This window comes from Larus michahellis, chromosome 1, assembly GCF_964199755.1.
Source record: "Larus michahellis chromosome 1, bLarMic1.1, whole genome shotgun sequence".
Classification (NCBI taxonomy): Eukaryota; Metazoa; Chordata; class Aves; order Charadriiformes; family Laridae; genus Larus; species Larus michahellis.
Window position 1 is genome coordinate 98820261 of NC_133896.1, and position 16809 is coordinate 98837069.

Genomic DNA, 16809 nt, shown 5'->3' on the forward strand with positions numbered 1-16809 from the left:
AATAATTTCGGAACTTTGCAGCATTCTTCCTCTAAGCTCATAGGTACAAGGAAAGTCCTTAATATTTTCCATTGTGTCAGGTGGGGTAGACTTAAAAATAAAAGCTTTCACTATGCCATTTCTCCTGCCAACATCTCTGAATGCTGAATGAGCTAAATTTCATATTTAGGAGCCAAAATAAATATTTCTGCCACTTACTGCTCAGTGTTAGTCTGATTCCACTCTAAACTACAGTAAAGATGTTCCTGGAAAAAGAAATCATTGGCTGATGGTCGTCTTTCAGAATGTATTAGAAAGCTGGATGTATTCTGACCATCAGGGATACAGGATTTAAATGAAAATAGATCAAGGAGGTTTCTGTAGTGTGTGTATGTAGATGCCAACATGGTGGGGAGTATTTATTTCAGCTAATATGAGCTGCCTTACATTATAGACAATTAGTCTATATTGTAAGCCTTATATAGGCTTTTTGTGTGGTCAGCATAAGTTCAGCAGTTCCAGAAGGCAATTATTCTACTTACCTTTGACATCTATGCTGGGATCTGGTGAATTTCCCCGAGGTGTCTGTCTCTCTTCATTGACTACAGAGGAAGCCTATACAATCAGCCAAGTCTAGACGCCTAAGTGACTTGACTACAATTATCTATGATAAATCCACCAGGTACTGTAAGTATATGCACATATGCAGCACAGAGAACTTGAAGAGCACAGAGAATGCAAAGTGGTGTCATACAGTGTGGCACAGGGGATTTGTTGTTACACACAGCGCACAGACAACTTCCTGTCAACTGTGGCTTATCCCAAATTTGTCCCATTTCTGCAGCCTAGAACCTTGCCTCACAAAGTGGAGAATAACTCTTTAACCACATGTGCACCCTCGTACATCAGTGACTTGTTTTGCCTGGTGTGTGATGTAGAAAATTTGTAAATGCATGTGCTTGGATGTTTTTAGTCATGCCCCAAACTCATACTAAATTACTATTTGATCACACTGCATCTGTTTCAGAAAACATGTTCTCGGAATGTCACAAAGTTTTCTGCAGACTGTTTTGGGTAGTCTGCTGAAATGCTGGCTGCTTTGGCAGATACAAAGTCAGTTGCACAGGATTATGAGGTAGAGAAGATCTTCCTTCTGAAATAAAACCAAACCAAACTGATGAAAAATTAACCTTATATCTATAAAATGTCACAGTCTGAAATTCTTGCATCTAGAAGTAGAAAAAAGGGCTCGATTCCACTCAAATGAGATACAGCGAGATACCTTAAGAATTTAGGTGGTGGCAGATGCGAAGTAGAACAGGCTGTATCTGGCAGGCAGAGTGGTTGCTGCCTAAAAAAAACGTTACAGGTCTCTCTCTAGGCAATTTTCCTTGCAGATTTGTTTGATCTGCATTTATGTTGCAAGCCACGGATTTTTCATAAAGGCATATCTTGTACTCTGTGGAGGAAAGAAAAAGGGAGGGAAGAACAGGTGCAGAGAGGGGAAATGGACCGGTTAGGTCTCCCCACACCACACGCTCCAGCATTTTTACCCCACTATTTCTTGCATTGTATATTCGGTGATAAACCAAAACAATGTCCAAGCTATGCTATAGCTAGTCCTAGCCATGTGAATATAGCCTGGTCCTCTAGATTCCTCTTCCACTATATTTTGCACCCTCCCTCAAAATTTCTTCTAGATTGAACAAAAAGCAACTTACTAGACAATACCTGCTAGCTAAAAGAACGGAGGAAAAACATTGAAGATGCAGGCAGCGTGGTTTTTTTCACAGAACTGAGAGAAATGGCATCCCGTTATCCAGTATTTTTTATTCTCACTAGAGATGAACCAGTATGACAGGTTTAGTAATCCTAATTTCATGCTTCAAAATGGCATCACATCATGTTTGAAATAATGTCAAGGGCAGCAAGATGTGCCAGCCCAAAGTGTTTGAAACAATAGAGATTTGATAATACTCAGTTTTAATGTATGTAAAGTGGGCACTTCCAAAGAAGGCTCGGGGGGGGGGGAAGATTTAAAGATAAAGGAAAAACAGTAATGTTGGTGTAAGAAACTGACAAATAGTTAGAAAATAAGGGAGCAGTTTGAAGAAATGACTGAGGTCCCACAGTGCTCACAGCATGCCAAGCAGAGGGTAAGGCACTGGTTTGTGTATAGATAACATTCTTCTCAGCAGCTGATTGGGGGCTATCTATCTGATGAGTCTGTCCTACAGATGTAATTATCACCTCAGGGACAGCAACCTATGGTGACTCATTTATAATCATCACCCATTTATAAATGCAGGATCCAAGAGTTTGCTAAAGAGTGGAGATTCAGTTGGAGCTCAGCAGAGCAACCCAGGGTGTGAGTTCATTCTCACAGTACCAGAGGGGAGGCAAATGTGGATTCACACACAGTGAGGAGTTCTGAAACTGCAGAAAATTCCCTCACCTTAGTCTTCAGGTTTTGGTGGGACAAGCCATATGTGGTGATCTTCCCCCCTGCTCCTCACCCTCCCTCACAGTTTATCCAGACAAGTACTGCTCATTACAGACTATTCAAATGCCAAGTTTCATGTTTTGTTGTTTAGCCATCCTTGAATAGTTGTCCTGGAAAAACTTTCTAACAATGGGCAAAATCTTCAGTATGTTTCTTTCTCACACACATAACTCAGAAGTGTCTCAGTAGATTTTTTGTTTTGTTCTTTTTCAGATGTTCTTAAAAAAAATTGCCTTTGGTCAAATACCAAGCATGGAAGACTTTGTCCAAAAAGACGAATAGTTTACAAAGTTGAGGGATTATAATGGAGATTACTTGATAGCCTATGCTAAGATAGATAGATATTAATGATGTAAACTCTAACATGTCAGTATCACAGGTGTGGTTGGTAGTACTATCTGTCTGCCCACACTCTTCCCATAATAAAACTTTGCTTTTTATTGCTTTAGAACTTTGTCAAACTTACACAGTTTGGTCTGAAAATTTCCATGTCAGGTGTCTGCCCAAGGCTGATTATTTTGGAAAACTCAGTTCAGCCATTTCCAAAAATAAGACTAGAGGAAAATATGTCGGTTCTGACCATGTCTAAAAAGCCATGGCAAACTTTTCCTTGAAAAGCTCTAGAACTCCAATGCCTTAAGGCATAGATGTAGCATTTTCTAGGGTGATGAGGCTGGAAGCAGAAAGGAAAATCGTCACGTCAGTAATATAACTTCTCTTGTTCCACTCAACGCTGAGCACGTATGGCCAAGATATAAGCCTCTAAGAGAGCACATTTTGCATGTGCTCTGAAAAGACCTACTTGAATGTAACAGTTTAATATTCCCAAGATCTATCTCTGCACAGGCCATTTTGCACTTTGGGGTTTGGCAAGACTTTCTTTGCAAGTACAGATGTGTGCTATGTCTGATCTAGGTAACGGCAAGGAAAACAAAGAGTTGAACCTGTATGGGGACAAGAGGAAAAGATTCAGAGCAAAGAGGGGAAGAAAATCAAGGCAGAGAAAACAGAACCGGTTATGCTTGTGACTCAGACAAGGGCAGAAACAGGGAAGTGGACAGAGATGCAATATCTAACAGTTACGTGAAATATGAAGGGAGAAATTAGCACTGATAGCGAAGGAGACTGGAACAGAGAACTGCTGGGAATGAGGAGGCAGACCTGGTAGTAAGATTTTCTTTTAAGTATGTACTGGGATTGCTGGGAAAAAGAGGCTGAGTAAGGCTAATGGAGATGAAGGGGGAAAGGGACACTAAAAGTGGAGCCCATGACAGGAGATGAGAGTAGGTAGGGAGCTGAACAAGGAGACAAATGTGAATGTTATTCAAATATAGAGCTGGGATGGAGGAATTGTCCATGGCTAGTCAAGGAGACAGGAATAAGGAAAGAAGATCTAAAGGAATGAAACTATGACTTCCTGAACAAGAAGATGGATGCTAGGTTTGGAATCCTGAGGAATGGCTTCAGGCAACAGATTAGCGAAGGAAGAGAAACTGCAGGCCTGGCCCTAGACATAAGCAAAATACTTAGGAGAGCAAAGTCCATTTAGTTTCTGCTTATTTTGCCTATGCCAAAGCCTTGAAAGGTTGACAGGCTTCTGAGGATGATGAAGTAGGAGATAGGATATGCAAAGCAGCATGTGCTTCTCCTAAATCTCTAATCTCCAAGTTTCTGCAGGAGCAGGATATCCTACTCCTCAGCACTCACTTTGGCAATTTGACATGGGTCACATCTTTTCTTCACAGGTCAGCCCTGAACAAGCACCAGCATTATCCCTAGAGAGGCAACAGGCAGATTTTGTTAGGGCCCTAAGCATGTCTTCCTCTTTTCTGTGGGTATGTCTGCTTGGGCTCAAGATCTGTGGACACTGCGCTTTGCTAGTGCACTGTCCACAGCTGGCCTTGAATCAAAGTGGAGTCTTGATGAGCTCTTGCCCGCTTTCCTCAGGAATTGCTTTTAAGCTGGGGGTTTTGCCCTTAGTTCTTTCCTGAGCTGTGTTGCAGCTGTGCCCGTGACTGACCGTGTCTCTTGTTCATCCACACCTGCAAACTTGACATCCTGGCTTGACCTGAGACCTGCCTCGTCGCTACGGACTTGTCTGGCAGTCTGGGCTCTTGACGGAACCTGGCTGCCATCACCAGGCCTGTTCTGCTCCTGTTTGGATGCTGTAGGACTGCACCCTATCGTGGCGAGGGCACTATGCCTGCTTGTCTTTCTGTCACTCCAGCTCCTGGCTCCCCTTCGTGAAGCAGCACCACTCGTGTTGTTCTGACTCACATACGGATCCCACTGACAGCAGTCAAAGACATGAAAAATGTCGTCATCTGAAATATCTGTCATTTCCAGGTGGTCTTTGACCTTTACATTGTTAATTGGTTATTTTTTGATAAGACATACTGGGAGCCTGTCTTGAGAGAAATCAGAAGGGAAGGGGTTGGGTTGTGTCTTCACAAACGAGATCAGGATGCAGAACCATAAAATTGCATGCTTATCATTTCTGTGTAACTCCTCTGGCTTGGTTTCACACTTCATTACTATAGTTTTACACCACTGTAGTCATGGCTGTAACACTAACAAAGAACTGTAATTAAGCCTTGGCAGATCAGGAAAGAGTGTTCTGAATGTGGCTAAAATGAACTACATTTCTGAACATTTATCCTACTATTTTAGGGGTCAAATAATATGTTTTCATAAAAATGTATCACGTTGACATATGCTTTACCGTTGAAGTGGGTTTTTCAAGTCCCGATCAAGAATGTAAATGTCACTACTGTACGTCAGCATTCATAAACTTGATTTCGATAGAAACACAATACAATGTTTATCTCCCATAAATGTGAGTGGAGTCCCCCAGGCATTAGTGTCTGGAGTGAATCCTAATATTGTACATTCATATTGTAGTACATGAAAGTAATTTGTTTCTGGCTGTACATTAGGTGATTATTTTATGCAGTAACCCACGTTTGACATAAAAAGATAAAATCTTATTAACAAATCCAGAGCGCAGTTTGTGTCAACAGATGCATAGCTGATTTTAAAAAAAAAACACCACCACCTCTGCTATATGCTATTTTCTTGATCAACCAGCTTTGACATTCAGATGGTCAGTGCTTTTCTGAGTACTGGCAAGATGACTGCTTAGCTGGGTAGGACAGTGTCTCTGTAACTAAAAGAAATGAAACTAGTGGAGTGCAGCAGTTTATAGCAGGTAGTGACTTGTAATGTAGGGAGAATATGAAATTGTGTGGTGTGGCATACACAGTTTATAAGTACAGACATGGAACATTTTGTCTAATGGGAACATCAGGAAAGAATTGCACTGCTAATCCCAAATGAGTGCCAGTGGCACCTTTTTTAAAACTTACTGTTAGTATTTATTGTATGTATACTATTCAGGAATGTGTTTAAATTGTATTTGCAATTTAAAATAAAATATTAAGAAATAAATAGAATAGCAGTGACATTAAAATTCAGAATTAAATTGGAATTGATACTTAACCAGATTTTGAAGTGTGTAGATTTGGACCCCTCAATTTGGAGACAAAAAACACCAAACATTCAAATCTAATTCCATAGTGTCTGGCTGAGGCCCAGGCCTATAGTCCAGTATGTACATGTAGGAGAGAAGGGTGAAAGGGAGATCCTGTTTTGTCACATCAGAGATACGTGCGTTAATTCAAGTGAAGTAGGAAGAATCATGTATTTACAGCTGCATGACTAAGTGAACAATATGGTCCGTGATCTCCAGAGTGTTAAAAAAAAAAATGAGGGCAGTCTCTTGAAAGTTCTCTCTGCTTTTATACTATTGAAATTATATAACATTTAATAATCCCTTCTTTATTTTCAGACTTATTTGTTAGGTCCAGGAATTATTATTTCTTCTTGGCAACAGCAAATCCATCATTCTCTAATTTCCCCACCTTGGAAATTGCATTTTTTATTTTATAGTTGGCATCCTCCTCAAAAGAAAACAAACAAGCTGCTAGTCAGTGAAAGAAAGGAAAAGAAACATTAAAGAAAGGAAAGGAAAAAAATCTTCAAATCATGTTTAGCCCCATCTGGCCCTAGAAAAACATGGAAATGGGTGATCGAGTACAGTTTCCAGGATGGGCTGCCTTTCAAGGGAAACAAAATCTGGATATTTCTATGTCTAGACCACAGAAGAAAAAATGCTTTGGTGCTAATTAACCCATCAAAGGCTTACAAACCCTGAGTGGTGCTCGGCAAAGTATGTAGGGAAGTTAGCAGATTTAAGCTGCCAAAGGAAGTGTGGGAGGGTGCAGCCTGGGAGTCAGGAGATCTGGGTCCTACTGCTTACTCTAGCCCTGCCTTGCTTTTTGATTTTAGGTGCGTCAATAGCTCAGCTTATCTCTGCTTCATTTTTCCTCACTGTAAAGTGGGGTTGTGCATTACTTTCCCTCCAAGAGCTCTCTGATACTGAGAGAGGAAAAATGCTATGAAGCAAGTGCTATGTCTTGCCCTCCTACATGGGGTATAATGGCCATTGTCTAAGTAGAAGCCACAATCTCTAAGGTTGTATGCTGTAGTCAGATGTTAAACAGTCACTGAGTAAGCACTCCCTTAGGGCCAGCTATGTTGCTAATCGGATATATGTATCTGAAAATAATATATTCTATGCTTCTCTCACAGTGTGTGTGCTCAGAGAGGAAAATAATGTTTGTTTCTAAGGGAGGTTTAGAGGGATGTACTGATAGTAGCCCCTCAGAAACATAGTAATTATGCTTTAGGCTGATTTTTTGAATGACTAGAGCATGTGTACCATGAGCATAACCTTAAAAAATAGTTTCAATATGGATGGAAATGAAGAAGTAGAAACAGTATTTCACTCAGGCAGGTGCTGCCTTTGATTCTTCCCATGCCTCTGAGCCCATCCCTGCAACTGCCTGCCATTCTGGTCCTGCTGGTTGTGGACAGAGTGGAAATCATTCCCATATGACTGCTTTTTGAGTTAAGCAAATAGCCACTAGAAGACAGAAAAGTCCACATTAGCTGCATCAAAGAGAAATAAAATAAAAATCCAGGCCTGTCTGGGTCTGGGAAATAAAGTGATCGTCTAGTATCTGAGTTTTTACCTCCCGCTCCCTTGTCAGCTCCCTCTAATGCCTTGGCAACCCTCCAACTCCTCTGTTACCACAGCTGCCAGCTCAGGCCTAGCTGTACTAATTTCACTGTCTGCATTACCCCTTTTCCCATTTGGAAACACATGTTCCTCATCTGTTTACATGCCACCTTTTTCCTGCATTGGGCTGAGCTTTCACAAACTGGGGATTTCAGAAACTGCTAGGGAGGGAAGAGAAGGCTTTTTTGGTGATAGCTAAGGGAAACTGTGTTAGAGCTTCAAAACTTAGATGAATCTTCAGTAACACAATAAGGTAATTAATGCATACGCAGGGAAGGAACTTGGGAGGGAAGAGTCAGCATCTTGGTACCAGGTAGAGAGCAGCTGTGTAGGATCAGAGCATTCCTGTCCCTCTGGATGGACTTTTGTCCCTACAGTACAGGACTGAGGTGGCAGTGTTAGCTACTAGTCAGAGTTGGTGGGGAGAGGAGTAAGGGATGGGGAAATATGGGTTAGAGTGGGTGGAAGCAAGAGCCAGAATATGTGGAGATGTGTAGTCTTTTTTCAGACCTCATGCAGATCTCTCTACTTTCTGGAATTTGGCACATCTTCCATGTTTCAAGACATTTCACAATAATAAATTAGTTCAATGCGTTCCTTAGCATCTACCTAAATGATGTTTGGGTTGTCACCCACTGATTGGTAGCTTGAGAAGTGCCCAAACAAAACTTTACAGTCCCACCAGGTTGACGTGCCAGTTCATCAAGAATGCTGGCTTAGATGTTTAAATGAGTATTGGTACCTTGACGTTCTGGATTTGCCTGGTAGGATCTCCTACCATGCTTCTGTCCAATTTTTTCCTCTATATTGCTTCTCTTTTTCTCTCTCCAGCTTCCTAAAGTGTATTTTTATCCTTCATCCTGCATAATTTAAATATGTATTTTCATTCATTCTTATTCTGGTTCTCATCTCTCCTTCCTTGCACCTGCATCCACTCCTACCAGTCTTTGCCACTGAATCACAGAGTGGCACCGAGTAGCTGAGGTTGAACCTCTCTGGAGGTCTCTAGTTCAGTCTGCGTGTTCAAAGCAGGGTCAGCTAGAAGAGGCTGCTTAGGACCATGTCCAGTTGCGTTTTGAACATACCCAAGGATGGAGACGCCACAACGTCTCTGGGCACCTGTTCCAATATCTGCCTACCCTGAGAATAAAAAAAAATTTTCTTAAATTTAAATGGAACGTTCTGTATTTCAGTTTGTGCCTATTGCCTCTTCTTCTGCCAGTGCGTATCTCTGAGAAGAGTCTGGCTCCAAATTTTTTACTCCCTCCCCTCAGGTATTTATACATATTGATAAAATCCCCCCTTTTCTTCGATAAGGTCCTCCTCCTCCTTTTTTATTCCCTCAGCTGGTTATCCTATCAAATGTTAGAGAGAGAGAGGGCTGCCGCAGTGAAAAAACCCTAGGAAGTGCTGGCTGACTACAAGATAAGTCTGCCTGGAGTCATAAGACTGCCTGTGCTTGGGAGACAAGTGCCCCAAGGCAGAGGGGTATTGTCAGGGGAGGAAATGGGCTGAGCATGGGCAGGAGCTCTCTCCTGGGCTTCTCTGACAGCGCTGACAGGGAGTTGAACTCAGTATTCAGCTCAGCATTGGCTTGAAGCTGGAGAAAGGGAAACGGTGCCAGAAGAAAGTCTTCTCTGGAGAAAAGGAGCTCTAGACAGAAAGGCAAATAGCTTAGAGGGGAATAGGATCAGGCATCTTCTTACTTCTCGACTGAGAGAAGAATGGGACATGGCCTATTGTTTACACAGAGTAGGTTACTGCAGCACACTATTTAGATGGTGGCAGAGATTTGAAGTTTATTTGGGGGACATAGGGACAATAGTATCCAGATACTAGAAAATACTCCTATGCTGACAAAAAACTGAAGGGAGCTTTGATAACAGAACTTTGATAAAAAGTGGCATTACAGGGTGCAGAACACATTGGTGCAACAAGGGTGTCAAACACTGAGCTGCAAAATTCAGGTTTAGCATTACATCCGTTGCTACAGTATATTTCAGCATTTCATTTTCTTTTTTCAAGCTAGTCTCCGGTCTTAAGATATGAGAGTTATTTGCCCTTTCCAAAGACTTTGTAAGTTCATAGGAGTGAAACCTTTAAATCATGTCCTGCTAATACTCATGCCAGGAGTGTGAACAAAGTGTGAACTCCAGAGGAGACAGTAATAAGGGAAGTCAAGTCAGCTGACCTTTTAAATCTGGTAAGCAGATTTTTAAAAACATGCTAAGATTTGATAATATGAAGGAAACTAGTTTGAATTTGGAGCTTTGTTATAATTTATTTTAACTCCTGAGTCAAATACAGCATGCCAGCATGTTAAACTAAACCTACATAAAGCCAGACTGTCAAATTAATGGTGATTTATAACCTGTGAGATTATAAAATTACAATTAAAGAAAATATAAACTTTGAACAGTCCAGCTGTGAGTTCAGCTTTGGTCACTCAGGAAACTAACTTCTGTCCTTATCATTCCAAAAGCATTTTCTTGTCTAAATGGGAAACAGTTCTCTTAGACTAAGCTTCAAGTGTATAACTTCATAGTTGAAAATGGAAATATTTTGTTATTCTTTGTAGATAGATGGTCTTTCCACTCTTCTCCAAATATAGTGTGTATGCATTTGTAGTACTTAGATATTCCCAATGTAAACCCTCACAAAGTTAGGTCTTCCATCAAATAAAAATACTAACTTCAGCTCAGATTTCCTCCACTGAAGATTGTGCTAACGACTGATTTTTGTTTCAAAAGCTGAATATTTAAAAAGTCAGATCTAAATTGAATTTTCTATTCATGCCCAATGTGAATAAACGATGGGGGTTTTGTAGGTCAAATTAACATTTTGGCGTTAAAAAAGAACAGATAAGTGGAGATGAATGACTAGACTTGAGGAATGTGAACAAAACTGATGAGGAGGGTTTGGGGCTCTGAGAAAAAGGATTATTCTCCCTTTGGCTTTTTCTTTGCTTTTTGTACAACTGTCACAGAACGTGGCATTCTGTTGATGCTCAAATTAAATGTTCTGTGTGCAGGAAAATACTTATTTCCCCAGTTTTTCCTCTAAAGTAAAAAAGATTAAAAAAAAAAAGGTTCAGTCTAATATTTAAAAAAATCCTGTCAAATGAAAAGCAATTATTTTCTCATTACCACTGACTAGCTTTTTGTAATTTGAGTGCAATTAAGAAGATCCACCAAGCAACAGCAGTCAGTAGTAATTTCCCAACTACATACAGAGAGATAATACTTGATTTTAGGTTGATTTGAAGAAGACCATTATTCCCATAAAATGCCCCATGTCCTATTAGCTTTTTTCTCTGAAAAAAAATGTTACACTATGCTATAGAATTATGCAGCATCATTCCTATTAATGTTTTATATCATTATTATAGAATGTGGTGCTATATTTTATAAGAATATATTTATTCTTTGTCCCAAATACTTTTAGATCAAGTAGTCACAGTGAAATTGAGCAGGCTATGTTAAAAAAACCCGGAAGTTATTTCATATGATGTTGAAAAAATACCGTGTTTTTCTTGTGTAGCGTCATTCTATTAACAAAGTAAAAGGGCAAGCAATTTCTTTCACATCGCAACTCTGCTCATAAATCTGTTTTAGGGACATGTTTGTGTAGGTTTATCGTTTCCTGAAAGATGAAAGCACATCACAGAAGAATTTGGAAAAGGAAGATTAGAGAGTATTTAAATAGTTTGGTAAGTGGAATTCTAATTTGATGATTCCTACTAATTCCATTGGAACCAAATTTCATTAGAAGTAGAAATAGGCAGATTGTGTGCAAAAAATATTTTGAATATCCGTTTAAACAAAATACAAAATTTTACACAGAAGTCATGATGCCTCCTATTAGTTTTCCACCACTATTTGTACAAACCAAAAAATTTAGTGGGGAGACTGCTGAACAACATCATGAAATGTGAACACATGTATCAAAATTCTCACCAGAACTATTCAGATCCCACTTTCACATGTGTTTGTTTGGAAGGGTTATCTGTTCGAGCAGTAACGTGAAACCGTGTGACTCGGGCAACCATCACAGTAGGAGGAATGAAAACGTAAAGCAGTAGTTACTTCAAATATGCTGTGATCAGATCAGGTTACAGGTCAACGTTAGTTTGCCTAACTTATTTCATGACACTGAAGGTGCCTACAACCTGCAAACAGACAAAAAGTGCTAACTTTGTTGAATTCATCATCCGTTGTGAATAGTTAATACACCTGAATGAAGACCAATGTTTGGCCTCATCTGTGCAGGCTGATAAAATGATGCTGGAAGCCATTGCTGCTTACTCACTGTTTATAAACTTAGGTCCTTTGTGTGTAGTTCTGGTTTTCCTCTCTCACACACCTCTCTGATGAGGTGTTGCAGTTACTTTGTGAACTACTGAAAACTGAGTAGCCAATTTCTTAGTATTCCAGGACTTGCTCGTGTTTATACTTCTCCCGTGTTTTCCTGAGTGCTAATGTCTATTTTTTAGTTTTACTTGCAGCCCATCATCATACTGTATGAGAGTCCTTTAAGTCACTAATGGGGACCCCATTTTACATGAAATAGTCTGTCATTAACTTACTGAGTATCAAAATGCTGGAAGGAGTGTGGTTTGTGTTTTTCACTTTTTTGGTTTATAACGTTATTAATTTCCTTTTTGGTGTCTGGCAGAGGTTTAGAGGTTGATAGGACGTAGTCCTGTTGAAACAACTATATGCCTTCAGTAGTGTGGTCCAGCCGTTTTCCATCTCATCATATGATGTCCAGCTGTTTCTTTCCCTTACCCTGCCATTCAGATACCCCATTCATTTTCCCTTTGTGATGTAATGGAGTTACATTTGTATGAGCAAAAAATTTGTTACATAGCCATGGCTATGTAAAATCACCATGTTGTAGTTCATAGGTAGCAGTCCTGCTGTAAAATGCTTTAGAAACGTGCAACTACTGCAGTGGGATTTCACTACACTAATTACTGCACCATTCAGGATCTTTGCCTTTCAGCTTGAATATCAATCTCTGCCATTTTTTTCTGGCTTTCTGAGGGCTAGGGAGAGAAAGACAGCATGCAGAGAGATTCAAAGGACTGAAGTCAAAATGGCTTTTCCAGTTCTGAATCACTTGGAGTCTATGAGGACGCTCGGCTGACGTTGCCATCACAGTTCCTGAGGCACTCCCAGCACAGTGTTGTGGAATCAGCTGTATTAAGATAGTTATCTAGTTCTAAAGGAAATTTTAAGCATCTGAATTTAGGTTTTGATTATAATATAAAAAAGAAAAAAAGAATATGCACTGCTTGTAGAGAAATAAACACTGCAGAGCAAATTCCCAGATGGTGATTTATCACTCAGCATGTTGAGTGGTTTGCATGGGTATTTCTGCCTTCGAAACATTTGTTTTGGAAAATCTTGCCCCATTGTGAAGCGCAGAAAAGCACATATTCCTGTTCCTCATTATCGCATATCCTTTGGCATTGCTATTGGTATTGCTTGTGTGCCACAGTGTGGCTGGTGCCCTTCTATCATGAGGGAAAATAGTTCTGGCTTCAACTGCTGTATCACATGTTTTCTCAGTGGTCAAACTACTCTTTCTCTCTCACTCTCTCTTTTGTATTTGTCATTTGGGCTTTCTTTGTAGCCTCTCAGTAACACCGGTATTCTCTACAAAAACAAGAATGAGGTCCTGGGCTGCTTGAAGCAGCTAGAAGTTTTGCTTAGATGTCAAAGAATGCATGAAAGAGGATTTTTTCCCCATAGGGAGAAGTCCTGATAAAGTGCAATTATTTTTCTTCCTGTTATGACTGTAGGGTAAGATTCTTTCTGTGTCTCCTGTGGGACTGGGATAGGGCGATGGAAAAAGCAAAGAATAATTCTGGTGAGATTTTAAAAAAAACGTCTTGCACTGTTAATGTTGAGGAGGCCAGAATAGGTATGTGGTCAACCTGAGGAGGTTTGTGCTTGAATTATCAAGGTTTCTGAAGAAAGGAAACTGACATCTGATACCTGCACAGCATCTCACAGAAACTGTGGGTCTGACAAAGATACGTGCAATATTTTCCTACTGTTCTGATGCAGTGCCACATCTCTGGTGGCCTGTGACCTGCCATGTCTGTTATATCCCTGCAGATTTTTGTTAAGCTTAGTTATTAGAGATGCTAAGTTGTCTGGCTGTGAGGGTGGGCTGAATCAGAAAGACATGGGTTTTCTTCAGTTCTTTGTGGGGCATTACTGAGCTCTTGTGTGTAAGATCACTAACTCTAGGTCTGCTAGGGCTCCCATGGAGTATTGTACCAAAATGGATCCCAGACACAAAATGTCTGTCACAGCTGGAATTTTCTTAAAATCTTGAAGACCTTTTTTGTTTGTTTGTTCTTTTGATTGTTTGTTTTAATTTGGGGTTTGTTTAGTTCAGCGTTTTATTAGAACTCCAGATAGGGTTTGTAGCTCTTATTTCCAAAATCCAAACTACAGTGATTCTTTCGCAAGATAAAAGCCAGATAAGATAATAATTATAATAAAATAAAATTATAATAAATAAAATAAAATCCAAGTACTTTTCATTCTCTTTGACTTATGACAATATATAAAAACCACATTCATCTTTATGTAACTATACTTAAATGTGGCAGATGTGCAGGGAGCAGTAATGGTATCTTGTCTGACTCTGACTAAACAGTTCACTTCATTTGAACATGGAATAAATGAAAACAGTTTTGGCCCAAGATGAAAATGGGTAGAGCACACACTGATCTGTGCCTCTTCTGCAACAGGATATTATTAATAAAAAACAACAGTGAACATTACTCAACATTGCAAATTCACAAATATTGGTTGGATAATCTTAGTTCCCATTAAATCGTGCACTTGACATCATAACACATTAATTGGAATTCACTGGTAAATAAAACACTTAAATGTGATTAAGCAAGCCTACAGGAATGTCAGTCTACCTTTCATCATATTTTAGATTTTCCATAATGACATTTTGGCAAGTAGACTTGATTTTTGTCTCCATAATTAATGCACTTTGGGATGGTAGAAGGCATACCAAAATCTCTGATGAGAGCAGTCAACCTTTCTCTGTTTAACTAGCCAGCTCCATAACAGATTGAGGAGAACTCCCAGATCCAGGGTCTCTGTTCTGGTGGAGGCTCACAGCACAGGTCTTAACAACCATTGCTTATTCTCACTTCTAGAGTTTACTTTGATGGCCGTTTTGATGATATCCAATATTGAGCCAATATGACTGTTTTTATTCCCCTTTTCAGCAAAGTTTGCCAATCATAGCAAAATAAATGTCTGACTATTCAGAAAGGCCTGTAAGCCTTCCTGGAGGTTGTACATGTATCATGGACACATGTTTCTGCAAGGAGTGCTGCATTCGGTCTCATCAGGAATGTCTGCTGTTGCAGCAGGACAAGGAAGAGGAATTGCAGAAAAGGGCTGTTACTTGGGAGGCCAACAGCAGGGAAATTCTGGTGGGCAGACCAGCACCTGACATTAACCACACAGAACTAGGTGAAAAAAATCAACCAAGCAATGCACTAGAAGAGAAGGATGCAGAGACACTTCATAAATCTGAAATTCAAAAAGCAGTTCAGCACACATTCTAGGCTGACATTCAGGTGAGCTTATTGTATTCAGACCTTTTCCTCTTTCTTCATCGATGCCTTTGTAGGGTTGCATTCAGCAACCGCTGGTACAAACAAATGGTTAAGGTAATAAAATATCTTGGAGGAGGCTCATCCTGTAAAGGAACTGCTGATGCTTAGTCTCTGAGACTGTTGAGAGAACAGAAAATTGGTGGGATGATGGGTTGGAGGAAGACACAGGATGCCTGTTGAGTATATTGCTTCCTATTCAAGTCCTCAGCTGGATGCCATATCAGGAATGTACTTTTTCATTTGGCCAGGAGAGTCAGTCCTTTTTCCTTCCGAAAGTGGTTGTTGGCATGTGAACCTGAAATTGAAAGAAATAAAATGGAAGAAGCCAAGTACTTCATGTAAGATTCAAAAAATAGTGTTAGAGACACGTACAGCATTATACAGTTACGATATTTTTGCAGTATTCTTATAATACAATAGAGAAAAATAACTGGCCCACACAGTTACCAGCTCTATATTTGTTGTTGGGATTTGGTGGAAGAGGTGCAGTTATCCATCAGCAACCTGATTCTGCTTCCATTGAAGTCATATGGAGTTTTGCCAATGGCTTTAGTAGGTGGAAGAGCGGGATCTGAGAGGCTATAGATGAGGAAAAGCCAGCACTTGAAAAGTTTTCTCAGCATGTTATTGGATAAGTGCCACTGTCTAAAGGGCAGTGGGTGGCCCAGAGAGGATGAGTTTCAGAGAAATGAGGTAGAGAGTGAACGCAGATGATTTGGGGGAAAAGGTCTTGTATAAGAGGAAAGACATTGTCTTTTGTCCTTTTGAGGGACATGGTACATCTGATCTTTGTATTGACTAGTGACAGTGGAAGGGCCTACTGTGTCAAAAAAAAATTCAGTAACGAAGTCTAGGTTTGCGTTTTTAAGTGTTTTGTTTCACAAAGTATTGTTATCAGAGAGAAGCACCAAACAAATGAAAACAGATTTGGATGGTTAATTGATCTTTTAGCTGTCGGCCCAAAAGAGCCAGACCTGAAGTAAGCGTGTAGAAAGATAGATGCCTTGGACACAGGAAAAGCACTTTTGTTCATATATCCTTGTTTTAAGAAAAATAACTTTCAATCCTTGTAGACTGTTAAGTCAGGTGACATTGTCTCCTTGGTCTCTTATTAAATCCTTCCAAGACGACTGCACATCAGTACTCTGCATAGCCCTAGCTTCTGTCTCAGTATTGACAAATCACCAAATCAGTTTCCTTGTTGTCATTCCCGGACCATGTGCAAGAGCCGTTGCAAGCATTTGGAAAGTTGGCATCTTATCATCCTCCCCACCCAGTGGAAAGTCATGCTGTAGTTATCATCCTGAGGAAGGGGCACAGTCAGGGAAGGGGGTATATGAGAACAGTTCACACCTAAACTAGGAACAAAATGGGATAATGAGCTTGACTGTTCAACATCTTCATTGATTTCTATTGTGTGGCCTGCTGAGAACATCAAGAATGGTGGCATATCGATTTAAGATATGTTTTTTTCCACATGCAAAGGAGAATTGCCAAAAAGGATATATAGCTCAGGAGTTTATC